Below are 25,236 nucleotides of genomic sequence, written 5' to 3'. Positions count from 1 at the left end.
TCTTGATAAAGCAACCCCTTCATCCCAGAAATCAGCCTAGTGAATCTCTTTTGAACTGCCTCCAATGCCAGTATATCCTTTCTTAAATACGGGGACCAAAACTGTACACAGTACTCCAGGTGCGACCTCACCAACATCCTGTACAGTTGTAACAAGACTTCCCTATTTTTAAACTCCAACCCCCTAGTAATAAAGGCAAAAAATTCCATTTGCCTTCTTAATTACTTGGTGCACCTGCATGCTAACTTTTGTGTTTCATGCACAAGAACACCCAGATCCCTCTGTGCTGCACTTTTTTGGAGTCTCTCTCCATTTAAATAATAGTCTGTCTTTTGATTCTTCCTACCAAAGTGCATGACCTCACACTTTCCTACATTAAACTCCATCTGCCAAGTTTTTGCCCAGTCACTCAACCTATCTATATCTCCTTATGTCATCACAACATGCCCTCCCACCTATTTTCAGTAAATTTGGATATATTACACTCTGCCCCCTCCTCCAAGTCATTAATATAAATAGTAAATAATTGAGGCCCTAGGACTGATCCTTGTGGCACTCCACTAGTTACATCTTTCCAACCTGAAAAAGACCCATTAATCCTGACTCTCTGTCTTCTGTGAGTTAACCAATCCTCAATCCATGCTAATACCTTACCCCCAATACTGTGAGCTCCTATCTTGTGCAATAAAGCCTGACTCAGGTATAAAATTAAAACCCGACCTGGGCCCGATCCGACAACAGCCAACCCAAACCCGACCCGGGCCCGAGTCCTTATTTCTTTTCATGCCCGACCCGACCAGAAAATATCAAACATACTATTGAAACAGAAAAAAATTGTAGATTAAAAAGGAAACAATACCACCAGCTAATGGGAACGGCAATTAATAGTGCAATTGTGAAATCTACATCTGTAGTACTGTGTCAGAGAGTTCCCAAACTCTGCTAGGGTGCCTAAGGTAGACAAGATAAGTCAACAAGTGTGAGGCTGAGCCATCCACATTACTCTTGGATTATCAGACAGTTCAGGAACCCAGACATGGTGCTGTCAGACAGCATAACCAACTTTTGTCTGTTTTATATCATCTGCTACTTACTTCTTCGTCCACAATATTGAGGAAGGAGGTACTTGTAGCATTTGTTGCATTCAGGTCTCTGTACAATTTGAGTAGACATAGAGGGACATTTCTAGCTTACAAACGTATGGAAATGACGCAGGAGGAAGAGCTGGCCCATCAAGACTGCCCCACACCAAAATAGCTGGACCATCATGGCTAAACACTTCTTCACTCTCCCTAACTCGCATATAAATCTATTAGGAGGGGCAAAAAAACATAAAAACCCTGGGCAATGTGGGGAAAATACTCAGTAAATTTCCTCTCCAATGCCCTGCTGCCCTGGCAGTTGAAAACCTGTCCAGGAGATTACATGGACCACATGTTTCCTATCAAGAAACTGACCTTCTATATGACGCAATCTTTCTCACAGTCAGGAACTGATCGAGCTCCCTCTTGATGCCGCTGAGAAAGTCAGCGCCCACCACACCAGCTGACAATGTATTCCAGAGGCTCTACATTCTCTGGGAAAAGAACCACCTAATATCCTGTCTATTCCTACGAATATGTGGTTTGATATACTTTTTTAGTTGAGCTCATACATGGTTTTCTCTCTGCAATGTTACTCACCTGCTACTGTGAAACAATCAGTTGGCAAGTAATGGGGCAAAGGTTTGCTTTTGAAAATCAATCAACATTACTTCTACAGCCATTATAGCTTGTTTGAAATAATCTACAATTGATGGGAAAATATTGCATTAATAATGCTACACTGTTTAATGTCTTCAAAATGGTTTTGACATGAACCGAAGCTCCTAGAGATGGTCAACTCTCTATTCACTTCCTGGAACAGAACACCAGCCCTTTGGGATCAGAGGAATTCTTCATTCAAGGAACACAAGCTATTAGGTTGACTAATATAGACTGGAACGGCAGATTAATATGCCAGGGTGTTTTAATTCATTACTCTGGAAGATTTAGAATTTATTCTTGGATGGCCAGTGGTGATTATTCAACCACCCCATATATATTTTTTAAAAAGTGTGAACAATGCCAACTAATGTCTAGACTAGATACAATAAATATTGGTTCTATGCATTTTCATTTTTAATATTTGCATTTGAAACACTGGATTATCAAAAGTAAGATAACTTGAATATAGGTTAGTCTCTCACCCACTCAGTAATGAGAATTAAATAAGTTGGATTCTGTATTTTGGCTTAGCTCATAATTCTTAGTAGATTTTGTCCACAAGATCCATTGATGTGGTCAATGGCACTTGCTTTCAATCGTAATGTGGCAGCTTTCCAGATGCACATCACAGAACAGCTACAACATGACTTTCTATATAAACAATCCCGTCATGGAATTTCATGGTAGACTAATTTTTTTCTCCTCTTTCAATAACCGGGTAGATCTAATTCTTGAAAATTGTTATTTTTTTTAAGTTAAGAAAAATCATCAACAAGCTTACAACCAGGGTGGTCTGGGCAGGGCACTGCAGCTATTTTTCCAAGTCTGTACTTGCAATATTAAAACAATCAAGTTCATAAATTATATTTTAAGCATGTGTTATGTATAAAATGTGACATTAGAATTCCTTTAGAGGCTAATTTTAACTCACATGACTGTTACTCAAATTATCCAGTAAATTTCATATAATTTTGACAGCCACTATAACTGAAATATAACCTTACAATCTACTCCTGGGTTTCCTTTGGGCAGAGAAGGCAGCCTCTAATTTGTGTTACTGAATTTTATACTCTAAAGTCATTTAAAATAGAATTGCCTTAAAAATGCAATTCACAAAAATTTCTAGACTTAAAACCAGTCTGGAAAAATAAAACATTTAAAATTTTTTTTTTTAATAACAGTGAAAAGTTTGGTTTAAAAATGTCACACTTAGGTTTTAATACATAATATGCATTTATATTGGGGTTTTCACATAAGCGGGCATGATGAGTGGCACCAAGACTGCAAAAGCTAAATAGTACAGTCCAGCCCGACCCAACACATGCCCGACTGCTGGACACAGAATATTGACCCAACCCGACCTGAACCTGACACATGCAGTCGAGTTTGGTCGGGTTCGGGTCGGGTAGCCAGGCTTTATTGTGCAATAATCTTTTCTTTGGGACCTTATCGAATGCCTTCTGGAAATTTAAATACACTACATCTACCAGTTCCCCTTTATCAACTCTGCTTGTTATATCCTCAAAGAACTCTGGCAAATTTGTCAAACATGATTTGCCTTTCACAAAACCATGTTGACTCTTTGATTGTCTGAAGCCTTTCTAAATGTCCTGCTATTTCTTCCTTAATAATGGACACTAGCATTTTCCCAACGACCGATGTTGGACCGACTGGCCTATAGTTTCCTGCTTTTAAGTCTCCCTCCCTTCTTGAACAGGGGCATCACATTAGCGGTTTTCCAATCTACTGGAACCCTCCTGAAATCCAGTGAGTTCTGGAATATTTCAACCAATGCCTCCAGTATCTCTGCAGCCACTTCCTTTAAAACCCTTGGATGCAGGCCATCAGGTCCTGGTGACTTGTCTGCCTTTAGTCCCATTAGTTTGTCAAATACTTTGTTCCTCATGATAGAGACTGTTACAAGATCTTTCCTCCTATTAGATCCTTGCTTATCTGATATCTGTGGGATGTTTTCGTGTCCTCCACCGTGAAAACCGATGCAAAATATTGGTTTCAATTATCTGCCATTTCCCTGTTCCCCGTTAGCAATTCTCCAGTCGCATCCTCCAAGGGTCCCACGCTCACTTCAGCTACTCTTTTTATATACAAGACTAAGAATGACAAAACCCATAGTGATGGCGTCCCACAAAAGAGGGGAGGCTTTCATTGTTAAAATATGCAATCTTCCTACTAAAAAGCTCAGGAGCAGGGAAAAAACACAATGACCTTTGACTTAAAATGAGGTTTACATCACTTTACTGCTGCCCAAGGGTGACTAATAAAGCCACGTGAACAGCAACAAAACAACTACATCAAAAATCAGCTTTCGGGATTAAGCCAATTCTTTACTGAATCACTGATGGACAGATCCTGTGTCTCTGTCCTGAAGCTATGTTCTGACAAGATTAAAAAATTCTGGTTTTTCAGCTCATGGTTAGAATAAGGGTCTAATAGTCACACTTTGTGGGATAAACTGCTATGGTAAACCTGTTACCCAATGTCATTTTGTTTCTGATGTTCCTGAAGCTTTGAGTTAACGGTATTAAAATATTTTAACTGGAATAAGAAGCGTAACATTTCTTACCTTATAAGTGACAATTTTGGTTGCTAAAAATTTTATGTCTGGATGGTTGAAGGCGACAATCTGTGAAACTCCAATAGCTGACAAGATAGCTAGGATTTCAAAAGTAAAACATAATTAGAAAAATATAAAACAATTGTGAAATGCTATTTCTAAACCTTATGAGCCTCAGAAAAAGTTGTTTATCGAAGGAAATCTACCGATTACAGTATCCTTTTAGAATATGCAGTTTATAATCAGAATAGATATTTTCTCATCTTGAGTGTTAATTCTTTGGTGTACAACATAATCTTTCTAAATGTAGAAAATGGGGATATATTTTCCACCAGTCATAATTGCTCTCAGGAGAGTTCATGCCTACAATATAGACATCACAATCCTGGCTATTACTGCAAAGAGAAAGGGACTTGTTCCAGACCATTGGCCAATGGACTCAGGAGCACGACTGGGAGAACTCCTACCAGCCACACCAAGAAGGCATGAACGGAGGTGGCTGCGGAGGTCAACAGCCAGGAAGTCATTCAGAGGGTGCGGGTGCATTGCAGAAAGCGCTTCAATGATCTGCTAAGGTCTGGAAAGGTGAGCGACAAGCGACACCCAGGTGACAGGTCTCTCGCTCTATAGACACCAGTATACACATGAGCTGAGCAGACTGAGTGTCCATAGCTCTTCTTCACATTGTCAGATCAAGTGGCCAGTTGCATCAATGACATGTCAGCAATCCTCACATATGGGGCGCAATTGAGCAGGGGGCATCACTAAGGAATGCAACATCTCATGTGAATGTCAAGCTGGAATGGGTGAGGGAGGGCTGCCTTCTTTCTCACTTCATCTTGTAGGAGAAGAGAGTGCATTATTCAAGGGAGATGTCTCGGACTGGTGATGGTGTGCTGAAGCTCCACACACTGACCCCATGGAGGAAGCAGCCCTGGAGATGACAAGGGTGTCATTGTGTCAAGCCATGGGCAATGGCAAGATGGGGGTCATCCAGAGCAGGGTCATTTGATAGAACAATCTAGAGGTGAAGGGCATGGACATCACTCTTTCCCAATGCAACCTGTGGCTATACAAACCCCAAGGGAGAGCAGAATGTACCAGCCTAGTCGTCGCCGGCCTCCTTGAGGTGGAGAGATGTCCCTGAGGCAGCACCGTTACATCATTTCTCCACTCCTTCCACTAGCGCGGACTTCGGTTGGGCATCAGTCTAGCTTAGAATAGGGAGCACTGGGTGAATCACACCTCACGAGTGAGCAGAAGGAGGAGAGTGAGGCAGAGTCAGCAGTGGGCAGTCCCCCTCAGAGGACAGAGGAAAGTTACAGCCATGCTCCACCAGGTTGAGATGCTGGGCCTCAGCTGTCACACAAAAGGAGGGTCTTTCTGGAGTATCAGAGGCGATGAGCTCCTGCATGTTGGAGATCTCTGAGGCATTGCAGAGCTATGGGCAGACAAAGGATGAGCCCATGCAGAACACGAGCTCCATTATGTCTCAGGGTTTTGAGCGCATGAGCTCCTCTATTGAGTGGATGAGCTCCTCTATTGAGTGGCCAAGCTCTTGGAGAGCCATTTGCAGCACAATTCAGAGTAGATGGGGGAGCAGCATGCTGATATGCACAGAAAGAATGACACTCTCTGTAATATTGACACCACAGTGTCGCTGATGGTGCAGAGATGCATGGAATGGATGCTAGATGCATCCCAGCTGTTGGCCTTTTTTTTTCATTTGTTTTTTGTGGGATGTGGGTGTTGCTGATTAGGCCAGCATTTATTGTCCATCTCTAATTGCTCTTAAACTGAGTGGGTTTTGGTCAGCCATTTCAGAGAATATTTAAGAGTCAACCACATTGCTATGGGTCTGGAGTCACATGTAGGCCAGACCAGGTAAGGATGGCAGATTTCTTTTCTAAAGGACATTAGTGAACCACATGGGTTATTTTACAACAATAGACAATGGTCGTTATTAGACTAGCTTTTAATTCCAGATTTATTAATTGAATTCAAATTTCACCATCTGCCATGGTGGGATTCGAACCCATGTCCCCAGAGCATTAGCCTGGACTGTGGCTTACTAGTCCAGTGACAAGAGAACCATGAAAGGGCTGAGGCAGTCAAAGAAGCTGATGAGGGAGTGCCCCTCGGGGACAGTAGTGTCATCTCTCGCCTCCTCGGCCTCTCTGACTGAGGAACCATCCATGCAGCAAGGCCCTGTGACAGAGGCTGTCCCTGCAAGGACAGAGACACAGCAGCCCATGGAGGAGCGCCCACGGACACCTCCATTACAAGGAAGGAAGCCACAAGCACCTCAGCCACGAGCAGAACAAGGGAGCAGGCTGTCTCCACCTCATCCTCAGCCACAGGGGAACCCCGTAGGAGTGGATGTGGACGCAAAGCACCATGTTGTTAGGTGTACTTTACGGGTCGCTTGGGTGATGTTTTTTGTGTTTGCATGTTCATGGCATTATTGTTTATTGTGTTATTGATTATGCCAACGAGCATAATCAACAATATAACTTGTGTGTTATCATTGCTTGATGTCAAAAGGGCCATAGAATGAAGGGCTGGGGGTGCTGGGTTTCATGTAGTGCCATGGTCTGTGTTGGGGGATGCTGTTGATGGTGGAGATCTCATTTTCAAACGTTGTGGGTGGCAATGGGATTACTCATATGTGTGTGCTTACTTGATAATTTCTCTCTGATCAAAGGTGAGTTACAGAGTCATCTGTCATAAGAGCCTAGGATGGCCTCAGTAGATTTGCTTCAATGCCTGGGCACCTGGTTCCTCTGGAACATCACCTTTGTCTTCCTCTTCCTCCTCCAAGGAAAAGTGGCATACCAGCTCTCCTTTTTCATTCAGCTCCCAATGTCTTTGCACAGTCAAGTTGTGCAGCGCGCAGCAGATGACCACAAGAGGGGACACCCTGGCTGGCTCATACTGGAGAGTGCCACCTGACCGGTCAAAGCAATGGAAGGGCATCTTGAGGATGCCAATGGCCTATTCAATGCAGGTACGTGTTAGTAGATGGTTTTAATTGTAGTGCCTCTCTGCATCTGTGGCTGGGTACCAGACAGGCATCAGGAGTCACCTCTTCAGGGATAACCTTTATCTCCCAGCAGCCACCCACAGAGTCTGGATGCTGGCCTGAAGATATGCGGCATCTGTTAGTCTCAAAGGATAAAGGCACCATGGCAGCTACCCGGGAACTGACCGTACACCTGCAATATACGCTTCCTGTGGCCTCAAATCAGCTGGACATTCATTGAGTGGAAGCCCTTCCTGTTCAGGAATCTGGCTGGCTGGTTTATTGATGTCTTGATAGCTATGTAGGTACAATCGATGACCTCCTGGACCTGAGGGAATTCATCAATGGTGCCAAAGTGTAAAGCCCTCTGTGCCTGCACTGGCCCATCTGTCTCAAAATGGATGTAGTCTCCCACCCTCTGGAAGAGGTCATCATTGACCCGCCTGATAGTGTGATGAGCTGCCGACTGCGAGATGCGACCAAGATCTGCAGCTGAATCCTGGAAAGACCCAGATAAATAAAAATTCAGTGTATACTTAATGACTGAGCACCCAGAGCTCTCAGGTGCAGAATTCCAAAGATTCACAGCCCATTGGCTAAAGAAATCTTTCCTCATCTTAGTCCTAAATGGCCGATCCTTTAATCTGAGACTGTGACACTTCTGGCTGGATTTTCAATTGCCCTTGAGGATGAGGTCAGGTATGGGCATGCATTGAAAATTGCGATGTCAATTTGTGTCACTGGTTCCCGATGCCTCTGGAATGCAATCCGATTTTCAAAGGGTGGATGGGTGAGGGGCAAGCCGGCAACCCACACGCCTCCAATTAACAGATCGTTGAGATCGTTATGGAACTCATTAACAGTCTTTGGTGCAGCAGTTTGAGGTTTTCAATTGGAAGGCACAGGGAAAACGGAGGTTCTGGGACATGTTAGGATGCAGCTGCAACTCTGAACTCCTTGAATCTCCCCTTTGAATGCCTCCCACTGCTCTGACACTGATTTACCTCCAAGCTTTTTCCAGTCCACATTTGCTAAATCACTCCTCAGCTCAGAAGAGTTGGCCTTGCCCCAATTGAGAACTCCTGCTCTATCCTTCTCCTTTTCCATAATTATGTTAAAACTGATTGAATTATGATCACCAAAATGCTCTCCCACTGCCATGCCTTCCACCTGCCCATCTTTGGAATTCGACACCTGAGAACTCTGGGTGCTCAGTCTTTACGTATATTAAAGAAAGAGAATGATAGATTTTTTAGATAGATTTTGTATACTAAGGGATTCAAGGAATCTGGGGATAATGAGGGAAGATGAAGTTGATGTAGAAGATCAGCCATGATCTTAAGGAATGGAAGAGCAGACTCAAGGGGCTGAGTTGTCTACTCCTGCTCCTATTTCTTGTGTTCCTATGTTTTTTTAAAATTCATTCATGGGATGTGGGCATCGCTGGCTAGGCTAGGATTTATTCCCCATCCCTAATTGCTCTTGAAAAGGTAGTGGTGAGCTGCCTTCTTGAACCGCTGCAGTCCTTGGACTGTAGGTATACCCACAGTGATGTTATGAAGGGAGTTCCAGGATTTTGACTCAGCGACAGGTGAAGGAATGGCGATATAGTTCCAAGTTAGGATGGTGTGTGACTTGGAGGGGAACTTGCAGATGGTGGTGTTCCCATTTATCTGCTGCCCTTGTCGTTCAAGGTGGTAGAGGTCGCGGGTTTGGAAGGTGCAGTCTAAGGAGCCTTGGTAAGTTGCTGCAGTGCATCTTGTAGATGGTACACACTGCTGCCACTGTGCATCGGTGGTGAAGGGACTGGATGTTGAAAGTTGTGCCTGGGGTGCCAGTCAAGGGGGCTGCTTCATCCTGGATGGTGTTGAGCTTCTTGAGTGTTGTTGGAGCTGCACCCATCCAGGCAAGTGGAGAGTATTCCATCACACTCTTGACTTGTGCCTTGTCGATGGTGGACAGGCATTGGGAGTCAGGAGGTGAGTTACTCGCCACAGAATTCACAGCCTCTGACCTGCTCTTGTAGCCACAGTATTTATGTGGCTGGTCCAGTTCAGTTTCTGGTCAATGGTAACCCCCAGGATGTTGATAGTGGGGGATTCAGCGATCGTAATTCCACTGTACATCAAGCGGAGATGGTTAGATTCTCTCTTATTTGAGATGGCACTTGTGGGGCCTGAATGTGACTTGCCACTTATCAGCCCAAGACTGGATGTTGTTCAGGTCTCGCTGCATTTCTACACAGACTACTTCAGTATCTGAGGAGTCACGAATGGTACTAAACATTATGCAATTATCAGCGAACATCCCCACTTCTGACCTTATGATGGAGGGAAGGTCATTGATAAAGCAGCTGAAGATGTTTGGGCCTAGGACACTACCCTGAGGAATGCCTGCAGTGATGTCCTGGGACTGAGATGATTGACCTCCAACAACCACAACTATCTTCCTTTGGGCTAGGTATGACTGCCATCAGTGGAGAGTTTTCCCCAAGATCCCCATTGACTCCAGTTTTGCTAGGGCTCCTTGATGTCATACTAGGTCAAATGTAGCCTTAATGACAAGGACAGTCACTCTCACCGCACCTCTGCAGTTCAGCTCTTTTGTCCCTGTTTGGATAAAGGCTGTAATGAGGTCAGGAGCTGAGTGGCCCTGGCAGAACCCAAATTAAGCATCAGTGAACAGGTTATTGCCGAGCAAGTGTTGAAGATAGACAAGTCTCCCGGGCCTGACGGGGTATATCCAAGGATGTTATGGGAAGCAAGGGATGAAATTGCAGAGCCGCTGGCAATGATCTTTTCATCTTCTCTGCTGACGGGGGTGGTACCAGGTGATTGGAGGGTGGCAAATGTTGTGCCCCTGTTCAAGAAAGGGAATAGGAACAACCCTGGGAATTACAGGCCAGTTAGTCTTACTTCGGTGGTAGGCAAGTTGATGGAAAAGGTGCTGAGGGATAGGATTTATGAGCATCTGGAAAGACACTGCTTGATTCGGGACAGTCAGCACGGTTTTGTGAGGGGTAGGTCTTGCCTCACAAGCCTGATTGAATTCTTTGAGCAGGTGACCAAGCAAGTGGATGAGGGTAAACCAGTGGATGTGGTGTACATGGATTTTAGTAAGGCATTTGATAAGGTCCCCCATGGTAGACTTATGGAGAAAGTCAGGAGGCATGGGATAGTGGGGAATGTGGCCAGTTGGATTAAGAATTGGCTAACTGATAGAAGGCAGAGAGTGGTCTTAGATGGTAAATACTCAGCCTGGAGCCCAGTTACCAGTGGCGTGCCACAGGGATCAGTTCTGGGTCCTCTCCTGTTTGTGTTTCCATTTTGGAAGGACAAACACGAATGCAAAATACTGGGTTAACGGTAGGGTTCTTGGGCATGTGGAGGAGCAGAGAGACCTTGGGGTCTATGTGCATAGATCGTTGAAAGTTGCAACTCAAGTGGATAGGGCTGTGAAGAAGGCATATGGGGTGTTAGCGTTCATTAGCAGAGGGATTGAATTTAAGAGCCGTGAGGTGATGATGCAGCTGTACAGGACCTTGGTAAGGCCTCATTTGGAGTACTGTGTGCAGTTCTGGTCGCCTCATTTTAGGAAGGATGAGGAAGCCTTGGAGAGGGTGCAGAGGAGATTTACCAGGATGTTGCCTGGAATGGAGAATAAGTCTTACGAGGAAAGGCTGAACATTCTAGGCCTCTTCTCATTAGAAAGGAGAAGGATGAGGGGTGACATGATAGAGGTTTATAAGATGATCAGGGGAATAGATAGGGTAGACAGTCAGAAACTCTTTCCCCGGGTGGAGCAAAGCGTTACAAGGGGTCATAAATTTAAGGTGAAGGGTGGGAGATATAAGGGGGATGTCAGGGGAAGGTTCTTTACCCAGAGAGTGGTCGAGGCATGGAATGCCTTGCCCGGGGAAGTTGTTGAGTCAGAAACTTTAGGGACTTTCAAAAGGCTTTTGGATAGGTATATGGATAAAGGAGAATGATGGGGTATAGATTAAATTGTCCTTGACAGAGGACAAAGGATCGGCACAACATTGTGGGCCGAAGGGCCTGTTCTGTGCTGTATGTTCTATGTTCTATGTTCTATGTTCTAAGTGCCACTTGATAGCACCATTGGCGGCACAGTGGCGCAGTGGTTAGCACCGCAGCCTCACAGCTCCAGCGACCCGGGTTCAATTCTGTGTACTGCCTGTGTGGAGTTTGCAAGTTCTCCCTGTGTCTGCGTGGGTTTTCTCCGGGTGCTCCGGTTTCCTCCCACATGCCAAAAGACTTGCAGATTGATAGGTAAATTGGCCATTAGCAATTGCCCCTAGTATAGGTAGGTGGTAGGGAAATATAGGGACAGGTGGGGATGAGGTAGGAATATGGAATTAGTGTAGGATTAGTATAAATGGGTGGTTGATGGTCGGCACAGACTCGGTGGGCCGAAGGGCCTGTTTCAGTGCTGTATCTCTAAAACTAAAAAAACAAAAAACTAAAAAACATTGACCCCCTTATATCACTTTGCTGCTGATCGAGAGCAGACTGATAGGGCAGTAAATGGCACTGTTGGATTTGTCCTGCTTTTTGTGTGCTGGACATACTTGAACAATTTTCCACATTGCCAGGTAGATGCCAGTGTTGTAGCTGTACTGGAACAGTTTGGCTAGGGGCGCTGCTCGTTCTGGAGCACAAATCTTCAGTACTATTGCCGGAATGTTGTTGGAGCCCATAGCCTTTGCAGTATCCAGTGCCTTCAGCCACTTCTTGATATCATAATATCATGTTCTTACAAGCTCATTGGGAGAACAGAACAGGTCTATGGAATATTAAAGAATGATGAAAACTGCTGTGCTGCACCTGCCTTTGATTTATCTCCCACGGTCTTTCCTCACACAAAGAGGGAGAAAAGATGAAAGGACTCCTGATGCAAACGTTCCTGACAAGCATGTTGACCCAGTCCAGATATTCCAATCGGGGTTAAGAGCCACTGCTAGGCTCTTTTAAAGCCATCATCTTGGAAACGCTATTAATTTTATGGCCAAGAGTTTGTAGCCCTTACCCAAGCCATTGTTCTGGAAGAAGGAGTAACCTGTACTATATTCAAAAGGGAAGGGGAGAAATGTAAGCACTCTCTCATCAGCCACATTCAGGGCAGATCTTGTTAAATTAGATTCACCTCAAAGTAGCTCTTCAAGTTAAAGATTTAGATCTCAGAGCTTATGGTGAGCAACAAGATATTGCGAGAAGCCACAGTGTAGGTGGTCCAGAACCTACCTCCAGAGACTCTTAGCAAACAGCCTTCCATGTCTGTAAGACTAAACAATCTGCATAGGGACCATTACATCAGTTTTGTATCATGATAGTCATGCCCATTACAAATTCAACCTCAGTGCTGCTATACCATTGATAAAAATAGAAATAAAAAAGGCCATTTCACCCACTCATCTCACTTTATCAAACTTCAATGACACTACTTTTTTTCCTTTCCACGACAGCAGAATAGTTTCAAAATAAAAACTGCAGTGATTTTGATTTTCTAAGTTTAGACTTTCACCATGGAGAGGGTGCAGAGGAGATTTACGTGAATGGTAGCAGGGAGGAGGGACTTCTGTTATATTGAGAGAGTAGAGAAACTGGGATTGTTCTCCTTAGGGCAGAGAAGTGGAGATTTAATGGAGGTTTTCAAAAATATGAGGAGTTTTGATAAAGTAAATAAGGAGGAACTGTTTCAACTAACAAGTTGGTCGGAGAACACAGATTTAAGATAATTGGCAAAGAATCAGAGGAGCGATGAGGAGAATTTTTTTTTATACAGAGAGTTGTTATGATCTGGAATGCACTGCCTGAAAGGGTGATGGAAGCCGATTAAAATGGTAACTTTCAAAAAGGAAGTGGATAAATACTTGAAGGGGAAAGAAACTACAGGCTATGGGGAAGAGCAGTGGAGTGGCACTGATTGACAGTTCGATCAAAGAGCCGGCACAGGAATGATCTCCTTCTGTGCTGTACACTTCAATGATTCTTGCAGTTCACCAAGATCCACAACTCAAGAATTTAATTGAACACATCCATACTTTTCATTGGATCCAGCCTTTTCATGCTTTGCAACCAAACGCAGTTACCCTCACAAAATGGGAATAACAACAGAAAATGATAGCAAAGCGCAGCAGGCCAATCAACATTTGAAAGAGAAAAATATCACTTAGCATTTCAATTGTGACACTTCATCAATATAGCGAAAGATCACAATCAAATATTAAACACTTTTGCTCTTTCAGATGCAGATCAGACTATTGAACATTTCCTGCAGTATTATTTTAGATTTCTAGCATTTTTCATTTTATCCATTGCTGTACAAACTTCACACTGCTAAGAATTAAAATAAACCTGTTTTAAATCTTAAAAAATGAAAATGACCAATTATACCAAACAATCGTTGATACTATGACCCATTTTCAGTTTTATATATGTATTAGAGGCCACACACACAATATAAAGAAGAAAAATACTGTGGCAGAACTCAGTGCGAGTAAGTCACACAAAGAAAGCCAGAAAATCGAGAAAAGTCCTCAGTGATGATCATTAAATTTTACTGTGATAATTAAATAGACATTAGTCTACACTAACTATTCTTACTCTACAGTCCCTCTGTGTCACAGTGATAAACAGCTGGCACTAACAGGTCACAGGATGGCATTTTATAGCTCAAATACAGGTCACCATTTTACTGTGGCTTCAAATTTACATATTCTGCATCACCAGATAACAGCCTTGCCAAGGTTAAAAAAACCCTCCAACAAGTCAGTGTGGTTGCTTTGAATGAATCTCTAACTGTTATAAATAATGAGGTAGATCCCTATAGAGGACACTTAGCAAGTTATCTTATATCTGTCAAGATTACAAACGAAATATGGGCCATTGTCATTAAATTGATTGCACTGGATTTGTACAAATTTTGTCACTTTTGGAAATAGGCTGAATTTAGTGGAGCCTGCGACGGTCTCGACGGTGGGCCAAAAAGGCGAGGGGATTCCTGCCTCGTCCCATTGGAGCACTCCTGGCTCTATTCAACGATGCTTGGGGACTTAACTGCACGGCGCCATGGTTCCCATCCCTTTAAGGACAGGGATCCTGCCTCCAAGAGCTGCCGGCCAATCAGAGGGCCAGCAGCTCAGTAGTATTGGCAGTACCATCGGGTGTGGTGGCCAGTGCCGGCACTACAAGTGGTCCGTCACTGGAGCTCCGAACCCCAGGTAAATGGAGTGGGGTGGCCAGGGTCAGTCTGGCAGGACCCGGTTGGGGGGGTGGGGGGGGGAGGGTGGTCTTTGATGGCAGGGGTAATGTTCGCAGAGGGAAGGCCTTTGCCGCCGGGGGCCCTCCATGGGCCACAGATTTCAGGGTTATTTGATAACTTTCCTACCCTCTCCGTTTACGTCAGTTCCTCCACCCTATTTTAGTAGTAACAAAGAGGAAGTCCCAAAGATCCCCTATGAATAGAAAGCTCTATTTGATTTCCCAAATACAGAAAACCCAGATCGTGTCCTAATTAGAACGCAAGTGGTTCCAAATGCACCGGCTGCAGGACTGGGAGCAAATCTCTAAAATCCACAAAATACACCTCCCACTAAAAAACAAGAGTTAGATTTGGAAAACGTAAGGGGATCCCCTAGGGAGTATATCGACCAGTGGCAACTTTTTGAACTGGAAGGAAAATTAGGCAGACAGCAGGCTGTGGTCACTGCTGTTACTAGGGGAGGTGAGATACCTGATGTACAACAGAGTGACTCAGAGGCATCGTGTCAGACTGGGAATGGCCAAATCCATCATGGTCGGTAGAAATGATTTACCTCCCCACTGGTTAAAATAAGGGACCCCGCCATGGAACCATCATATACTGCTCCTGTGGAAATATACCCCCCACTGATTGAAACAAGGGACCCTCCAAAAGTACCACCCTGGATTAGGGAGAATGGCTAAAGGGAAAAGAAATAAGCTAAAAATCCCACAGCAAAGTGTTACAGCTGCTGTGAGAAAGTCTTTTTATTGTTACAACCAAGGCTGGAGGAGTGCACTGTCTTCCTCTAGTTTCACTTCTCCATATGTCACAACATATATTTAAATGTTTTACCCAGATATCGATACGGCCAATTATATACTCTATTTTTATTTCAGAATAAAATCCAACAATCAGATTTCTTTAATAAACAAAAAAATTATTCATTTATTAGAAAGCAAGACTTATTCAATAAAGATGCAAAGCAAGAACACGTAGGTTGAAATATGAAAGTTCCCTTTTAAATGAGCCAACACACACATACACCCCAGTTACAGAAAAAAAAGCTCTCTCTGCAGAGATCTCTGGCCAAATACTTGTTAATTCTTGAAGGACAAAAGGATAAGATATGCAATGTTCTCCGCTGGCCCTTTTAGTCTGGTGTCCAGATACTCGCAGATGGTCATCACTGGCACCTTTTTGGAGCAGTTCTCTTCTGGCGACATTGAGGATTAGTCTAGCAGGCTTTCCAGGAAAAATGCGGCATCAGGAGTTTCAGCTATCACACTGGATTCTCAGGGTTTCTCAAAGAGGTGCGAAAAGGATGAGCTGGTGGCTTCTCTCTTAGCAGGCTTACCCCCAACTGATTCAAAACAATATCCAAAACGAAACAAACTCTTGACTACCATAAATCTTGACATGTCACTTCTCTGTAAACAACACACCTGGTCAATAAGGCCCCTGCTGTTTACTTAGCTTAAGACATGTGACTTTTAGTAACGGGTTTGTTTTTAAACAAAATCTCAAGTCCTTCCAGTGACCTTTTAAAAAAAAATTAAAGTCCAGCATCTATGGAATCTCTTCAGTCTTTCAAATGAATCAATTTCCACAATTTTTAAACATGAGTTCTCAAAAAATATTTAAAAATGGAAGCACTTTTATAACATTATATTTGTGAACGTCTGTGCTCTGGTTTACAGAACTTAAAGTCTTTAACCCTTTGTTGTCTGGTTTTAATGCTGAAAACATAAGTTTGTCACTGATCCTATCTCCGTATATATGCACATGTATATCTTTGTGGCAAACAGTACGAATTCGATTGTTGAGTCAGTCAAAATATTAAAACAGAATTACACCACCATTTTTAATTTAAAATGTCAGTGTTGTCCTTTTTAAGGAGCTACTTTTGCAAAAGCACTGGTTTGCCTTGAAAGAGATAAAACTTCAGCCTTGAAGCAGAAATCCAATTTGAACTTTTCAAAACACTGCTAGAAAAATCAAATTAAAGACACATATTACTGAGTGTTCCATTCAAATGATGCTAAATAGCAAACATCAGAAACTGAAATGTAGTTTAAGGAAGAAAGAAGGATAAATAAAGGAGACATGGAAAGATTCTGTCCCCTTTTCCTGCTGTAAAATGTTGAAGGTTTTGTTTAACTGTGAAAGCTAACTTTTCTTTAGTTTTGTTTCTTAACTATAGTTTTATCACAAGTTATTTGAAAAGGCGCCTGAAGGTCAACAGGAGAATTACGAAATTTATCTTTTCTTAAAATATGCGCTATTTAGTTAACATGTGTTGGTTTGAATTAAATTGGGAGTTTTAATGTTAACTAACCTGCTAAAGTGTGAAAACCACAATTTCATTAGTGGCCATGGTGACATTCTAGTTATTATGTCAAGGTGTACATGGGAGTTTTTAATTTTGGATATAAGGCTCGCTCATATAACACTGGAAGTTTTGAATTTTAAACGTTTATTGCTGTGAATTGGAATTTGGAATCATCCTGGTTGTATTGGGTTAGAAACCACTTACAAAAAGATGTTAAAAAGTTTGGAAACTTTTGGAGGTTAATCTAAAATGCCGTCTTCCCTGATGGAGATGTTTTCCTTTGAAGTTGATAATGTTACTAACGATTTTTATTGTTTTCAATTCCTAAGGATACCAAAAAAATTGGAAAAAAACAATTTTAAAATGAAGGAGTTTGGAGTTTAGCTCTTTTTCGATCGGGAAAGTTTAAAAAAAATTACGTAAAGTGACGCATCTGAGAATGTTTTGCTCTGCCTCCTCAAATACGAACAGAGAAGTTAACCCTTTGTGCTGACAGCTTTTTTTCATTTAATTCATCGCACAACTTTTGTATTGCTGATTGTAAACTTATATATATTGGGTATTATTACATTTTCAGTTTCTAAATTGGCAGATTTGGCAAATTGGGACAGAGCCACAATGGATTCTTTGTGTGTTTTTTAAACAGGCGACAATAAGTACTGATGCCACAGCAAGAGATCTAGTTTTTTTTAAAAAGAATTTAAGAACTTATCTGCAGACATCAAATTTGGACTAAAGGCTTTTTCTTTTCAAAGACTTTTGTTATTTGCTATCTTCGAAGACAGAGTGCACAAGAATAAGGCTCTTTTGGGAGAAATAAATTGTACATTAACAAAACCTGTCATCCCAGCAACACAGTTATTTGAATTTGGGATAATTTTGAGATGCAAGCATAATTTAACAAGTTAGTTTTGAGAAACTAAAATGTCATCTAAAATATAGAACAAACAAACAAATGTGTTAATAACTGGGACCACTTGGGAATGTATGGTTTTTGTTTAAATATATTATATTGTACTGGACTGTAAAGTTCCTCCAGAGCTCTAAAAAATGAAACAGAATTATAATTAATGGAATTAATTATAATATTGGAAGTTAAATCTGGATGATGCAAGAGCTAATAAAGGAATTATGGGAACAAATATTGGAAAATTGGAATTCAAACCGTTAAATTAATATACTGTATAATTTCCGAAAAGACCAGCATTTTCCAGTGGGAGTCAGGAAAATGTAGATAAGAATTGTAATTGATAGCTTTCTCTTGGAGATATTTGTATCCTTGCCTACAAACTTTTTTTTAAAGAAAAACCATATTTGATAGTCGGGCCACTACCCGAGGCATCGGGACCATACAGGGGGAGATAAGCAAAGGTTTTGAGACAGACACGCCCTCCCCGCCTTTTTCATCTTTTGATAAGATCACCTGAGAGTCCAGAATGTGTGGCATGATACTGGGATACCGGTGTAAGAGTGCAAAGGTGCTATGTTACATGTGAAGTAACTAGCATACAAAATGCATGGTGAAATGCCCTGAAGAATGGATCTCAGACACGTGCAACTACTTGACAAACAGCATGGCATGAAATGGATAATGTGGCCAGGATGACGAGACAATATTTTGAATAATCAAGGTATTGACACAGACTCAGTAGAGAAACTGACTTTAAATTAATCAGGATAGAATGGTACCTGTCAGAGGGAGTACAATAACATAAAGAGGCATATGGAATCTGGATTAAGACAATTGAGGACCAGGTCTAAAATTTAGTAAGAATTATCCAGAAGTTGGATAATGTGAAAGCACATGCATGCTTGATTGTTTGAATTATATGCACTTATGTGCTAATAGTTTAGATCATTATTAAGTGTGATATCAAGAAACGACTGAAGTCAATGGATACTGCTAAGGGCCCTGACAATATTCCGGCAATAGTACTGAAGACCTGTGCTCCAGAATTTGCCACCCATCTAGCCAAGCTGTTCCAGTATAGCTACAACACTGGCATCTACCCAGCGATGTGGAATATTGCCCAGGTATGTCCTGTACACAAAAAGCAGGACAATTCCAACCCGGCCAATTACCACCCCATCCGTCTACTCCCAATCACCAGTAAAGTGATGAAATGTGTCGTCAACAGTGCTATCAAGCAGCACTTGCTTAGCAATAACCTGCTCACTGATGCTCAGTTTGGGTTCTGCCAGGGCCACTCAGCTCCTGACTTTATTACAGCCTTGGTTCAAACATGGACAGAAGAGCTGAACTCAAGAGGTGAGGTGAGAATGACTGCCCTTGACATTAAGGCAGCATTTGATTGAGTATGGCATCAAGGAGCCCTAGCAAAACTGGAGTCAATGGGAATCAGAGGGTAAACTCTCCACTCGTTGGAGTCGTACCTAGCGCAAAGGAAGATGGTTATGGTTGTTGGAGGTCAATCATCTCAGCTTCAGGACATCACTGCAGGAATTCCTCAAGGCTCCTTAGACAGCGCCTTCCAAACCCATGACCTCTGCCACCTAGAAGGACAAGGGCAGCAGATGCATGGCAACACCACCACCTGCAAGTTCCCCTCCAAGCCATACACCATCCTGACTTGGAACAATATCGCTGTTCCTTCACTTTCCTAACAGCACTTTTGGTGTACCTACCCCACATGGACTGCAGCCGTTGAAGAAGGCAGCTCACCACCACCTTCTCAAGGGCAATTAGGGATGCTGGCCTAGCCAGCAATGCCCACATCCCATGAATGAATTAAAAAAGTGAGATGATCTGTAGGTTGGAACTACCAATACAGGGGAACAGTGAATAATTTCACATGCATTGGTTATAACCCAGTTATTGGTGCTGATATGCTTATTTCTCTACATTTGCTACTTGAAGCACCCTGGTGTGCCAGACAACATCACAACTAAGCATGATCATAGCACAAAATCTCTTGGAAGTGAGTAAATATGGAGATTCAAAGTACTGTTACGACCAGGTGAGAAAGGTGTCTACGGGTCTTTTACTGTCTTCACCTGGCCTTATTGTAACAGGGTTTAATTTTAAATACACTGTGTTTTGAGCTCCCCCTTTTGTGAATCCTTGTTCACAGCTTTTCAATTATAAGGCAAAGAAATGAGCACACCAGGTTTTCTTTAGGTTTAAAGAAGAAAAGTGAAATTTATTAAAACTTAAACTCTAACACAGTTAATGCCTACGGATGTATGATACGCCCACGCTAGCATGCACACGTGATACATGCATGCAAATAGGGATAGAAAAGAGCAGAAGAAAACTAAAATGGAGAGGTTTGAAGCATTCTCTAAAGGGGTTTCCATGTTACTGTTTCTGTGTTTCAAGCTCGTCATAGAGTCCTTGATTGTTGACAGCTCTTACTTTTCGTTGGGGCCCAGTATTATCCTCAAACCTTGCTCACTGTAGGAGACTTTTCTCCCTTGGGGTTCATGGTGAGAGCGAGATGAGAGCAGACAGGACAGAGGTGTTCTCAGTCCAGCAGAAAACAGCCTTCTGAGTTCAAAATCCCTGTTGGAAGTTCAAATCCAAAAAAAGTCCAACAGTCAGCAGGTCATGTGACCAAACTGGTTCGACCACGTCTTTTTGCATATTCGGCCATCTTAGCAGTTAACCTGGAATGCTAGCCTTTTCACCTTCAACGTCCGGTAATCAAAAGTCCATTGTGGATTGAATTGGAGCAGGGAATAGCTCCTTTGTCCTTTGAAGTACTTGTCTGTTGATATGCGAACCTGCAATTTGATAAGTTCATGGCTGAACTGATTACCTTACATTTCCACCTACCCCCGATAACCTTCCACACTCTCGTTTATCAAGAATCTATCTACCTCTGCCTTAAAAATATTCAAAGACTCTGCTTCCACTGCCTTTTGAGGAAGAGAATTCCAAAGACTCACAACCCTCTGAGAGAAATTTTTTTTCCTTATCTCTGTGCTAAATGGGCGACCCCTTATTTTTAACCAGTGACCCCTAGTTCAAGATTCTCCCACAAGGGGTAACATCCTTTCCACATCCACCCTGACAAGACCCCTCAGGATCTTATATGTTTCAATCACGTTGCCTCTTACTCTCTCCAGCCAAAGTCTCCAATTGTTTTTTAAAGCAAGTTCTTTCTTCACCAACAATAGTTTAAAATCAATGTTCATGTCGTGAAATTAATTTTCCTCATTCTTGGCAGGTGGGGGGCTTGCCTGATAGTACTCAAGAATTTAATTTGAGGGGTTAGCATAAATGTATACTGTAAGATCGTTTACTGCTTAGTGTAATGTCTTAAAATGTATAAGCTTAATTAGAAGTGATTATAAGTAATGCTTTAAAATATTGTTAAAGGAACTATAATATGTGTAAGCTCAGTTAAACATGGTATGAGGCTGAGAAGCAAGTCTGATGCTGAGCCAACATTATGTTAAAATAAAACTGGCAACGAAAAACAGTTAAATATGAAAAGAATGTAGTGATATGTCTGAAATTAACAGATAATGAAAAACAGAACATTAATTAAGTTACAATTAAAACAGAAGGTTTGAAGCTTCTAAGATCTGTTACCACTAGAGTAAGAGACATTGCTGTAGCTCATGTAACGACTGTATGAAGTTTCTAATAACTAAGTTGCAAGAAAATGGAAAAAAGTGATACCAGAAAATTAAGCATAAAGTTAATGTTAAAGTTTTAAAAAGTGATGAGATGCAGCATGAAAAATCCAGAAGAAGAAAGAAGAGAATCTTCAGTCAATAGAACACAGCAAGAGAAAGACAGACTGCACCACAGTCACTCGGAGAGCGACCACCGAGATTCTGAGGAACAGACTGTGTCTATTGTCTTTGTTAAGTATTACTTCTTTGCACTGAATGTAAACCGCTTAATAAATCTGCTACACTTATAACCAACATATACCTGTACCCATAGTGGTTTGTTATAGTCACGGACAAGTCACCGTTGTTGGATTACATTGAATCCTGAAAGTAGCAGGAAAGCTGTATGAAAATGTTGAAGGGAAAGAACACAGTCAATAGAAACAGACTATTCCAGATCATGAATGGGTCTAGAACAAAAAGACCTAGATAGAAGATATTCCTTCACTGTTTCTGGGACAAGATCCTGAAACAATCTACCTGGGGAGTACCTTCACTTCATAGACTGCAGGGGTTCAAGAAAGCTGTCCACCACAAACTTCTCAACGGCAACTTGGATAAGGAATGGCAGTAAATGACAGCCTAGCTATATGAAAAAAAGATATGTAAGAGATCTAGGACACAGTTGAAAGAAACTGAAGGATGTGAGGCTGTGGATGCACTGATTAAAGCAAAGACCATGTTGACCTGTGGGAATAGGTTAGATACAGGAATAAACAAGCATAAAGGGATATGGGAACAGAGCAGAGACATGGGAGTAGGACTACTGCTCATCTGGAGAATAAACACTAATACACATTGGTTGGACCAAATAGCCCGTTTCTATGTTGTAATTTCGATGCAATTTCCCTGCAAAGAAAGAACTTGAATTTATATAGTGCCTTTCACTGTCTCAGTATATCCGAAAACACTTCCCACCAATTAAGTATTTTGAATTGTAATCACCATTGTAATGTAGGAAATATGGCAGCCAATTTACGCACAGCAAGGTATCACAAACATTACTGAGATAATAACCAGATAATCTATTTTGGTGATGATGGTCAAAGGATAAATATTGCCATGGGATCTTTCACAGGTCAGATGGGAGCTCGGTTTAACTTCTCATCTGAAAGATGAATGTACTCTGATACTTGGTGTGTGCCAGTAATTTTTTTCTTCAAGTGTTTATCTTATTCCCTCTTAATAATCACAACTGACCACTTCAGGAGCCATCTATGCTAATAATATGCCTTATTCTAGTAACCCTTTGCGTGAAACAAAATTCTTCCAAATTACCACTTTATGTTCCAAGGAGCAATCCTAGATTTATGCCACCTTGTCACCAATTCAACCACTGTGAAAATACCATTCCAATACTTTGAACACTTGGATTAGATTCCTTTCAATGCTTGCTGCTGTAGTGAATAGAGCCTTAAGTTTTCAACATCCTAGTGAAAATACGGCTCCAGTGTTGGGTGGTGTGTGATGTCCTCGGGACTTGAGTTAGGTTTACCAGAGTTTAGTATAAGGTAGGAGGCAGACACAGCATAGTACTGAACACAAAGGCTTGGTTTTTATTCTGTCTTAGTTTCACTTCCTCTTTGCTAACATGTGTGTTCTACAGCAGCTTCTAGAGTGCACAATGCAATTACTATTTCAAAACAGTACAACACAATGTCCCTCCCCTTCTTAGTAAATGAGAGACATATCATGTTTCAATGATTTGTTTCTAAAAATGTAAGTGATAAACTTAAACATAAATGGTTCATTTTGTAACAGTCACTTAAGTATGGTGGGCACTTTCTCTCAAGAGTAGGATATCATCTGACATCAGATGTAGTCTTATTTGACTCATGTTCTTCATCTGAGATGTCGATGTCAGAATCGGATTCAATGCTTGCGAGTGGTGTTTTCAGTGCTTTGAAGAATGTGGCGTTGAAAGTGTGATGATTTGTGAACCACGCTTAGCAGTGATCATTGATCCTTTGTGTTGGTCACAGCAAATGGTTGGATCTCATAAAAGGTTGTTTGTTTTCCAATACAACCATCACATTTCGCAAGCATTTTATCTCCTGGCTTAAGCGGTGTCGCTCTAAGTTTCATGTTTCGCTCTGCATGTACTTTCATCCGATCCTTCTGTTCCCAATTGCATTCGTGTGCATGTTGATCATTAGCTCTGCAGGGTAGCTCAATAAGATGTGTACAAATGGGATGTGCCGAGATGAGTGTAGCTGCAGGTTTACCATTAGTCGAGTGAGGTGTCGCTCTGTATTTACGGAGAAAGTGATATAGCTCTTGCTTCCATGACTCTATCTCAGTTGTAACTGTATGTATCACTTTTTTCAAAGTTCACATAAATCTTTCAACTTCACCATTAGCTCTTGGTCAATGTGGCGTGATTTTCCTATGAATGAACCTTAGGTAGTTTGGGAATTTACTGAACTCATCACTGTTGAATGAGAGTCCATTGTCACTTCTCACCCATTGAGGACTTCCAAACAAAGCGAAGACCTGGTCAAGCTTTAGGATGACTGCTTTCGTTAAAGTTGACATAACTAATTCCACGATTGGGAATCTGCCGTAGTCGTCAGTAACAACAAGTAGGTATTCATCAGTGGGCAAATCTGTGAAATTAATGTTAACTTCAATCCATGGTCCTGGAGGTAGTTGAACTTCTTGAGAGGATCATGAAGATTTGTCATTGTGTTTGTTTGACATGGCAAACATTGATTGACTTTGTGCTCTACCATACAGTTAATTCCTGGAACCACGTATGTGACAGCAATCATGTGCAGATCTGTTGCTGTGAGGAAACTGATAAGCGTATCACATTCTCCTGAAATGACATAAAATACAGCTTTTATTCTAGTGCCTTTGAATGAGACTGGCGTTTCAAAAGTTCAAAGCATTTTCAGCGGTTTGTCACTGTTGTAAGCGAAAATTTTCATATTCCCTGGTTTGCAGAGAATGGAGAAATCCTGAAGTTTGTTGAATGTTTTGTCTCCCAAGACATTGATAAATGCTCCTGGTCTATAGGAGCATCTACATCCGAGCAGATAATGGGCACTGTCACATGTGGCTGTTTGCTGTGTCTGAAAGAGAACTCAAAAGTATATTCAGGGTTGTCCACCTCTATGTTAGCTACTTTCTGTCACCTTTTTGTTGTCATACACATACATGGCACCCTTCTGTTGGTATTGGTCTTAGTACTTGATTTTGCTGATGAGCGACAAACACAAGCAAGGTGGTTGGGTTCTCCACAAGCTGTACACTGTTTACCAGTAGCAGGACACTGTGTCCGCTGTGGGTAAGCACCGTCACAGTGGAAACATTCTTTGGATAAGTCGCAGCTCTGTTTATGAGATGGCTGTTGTTGCTTTGCAGGTGGTTTCCCGGCACATGAGCGATGACAGGAGTTGTGATTGTAGTGCGGTAGTTACTGTTAGCCTCAACTTCAGTAGCTCCGGACTCTGAAAGCGATAGTGATCTTGCTAACTCCAGCAGCTCTGACAGCTTTCTGTATTTTTCGAGTACTTTTTGGCATAGTTGACCGGAGAGACAGCCTTTGAATATTTGTGTTTTGATTTCCTGTTTGACATGTTCAGCATCACTGAAGTCACATTTGGCTGCTAGTTGCCTCAAACATATGTCATATTGGTCAATTATCTTGTTTGCT

Source organism: Heterodontus francisci, chromosome 30 (assembly GCF_036365525.1).
Source record: "Heterodontus francisci isolate sHetFra1 chromosome 30, sHetFra1.hap1, whole genome shotgun sequence".
Lineage (NCBI taxonomy): Eukaryota > Metazoa > Chordata > Chondrichthyes > Heterodontiformes > Heterodontidae > Heterodontus > Heterodontus francisci.
Note: the sequence above shows the minus strand (reverse complement) of the source record.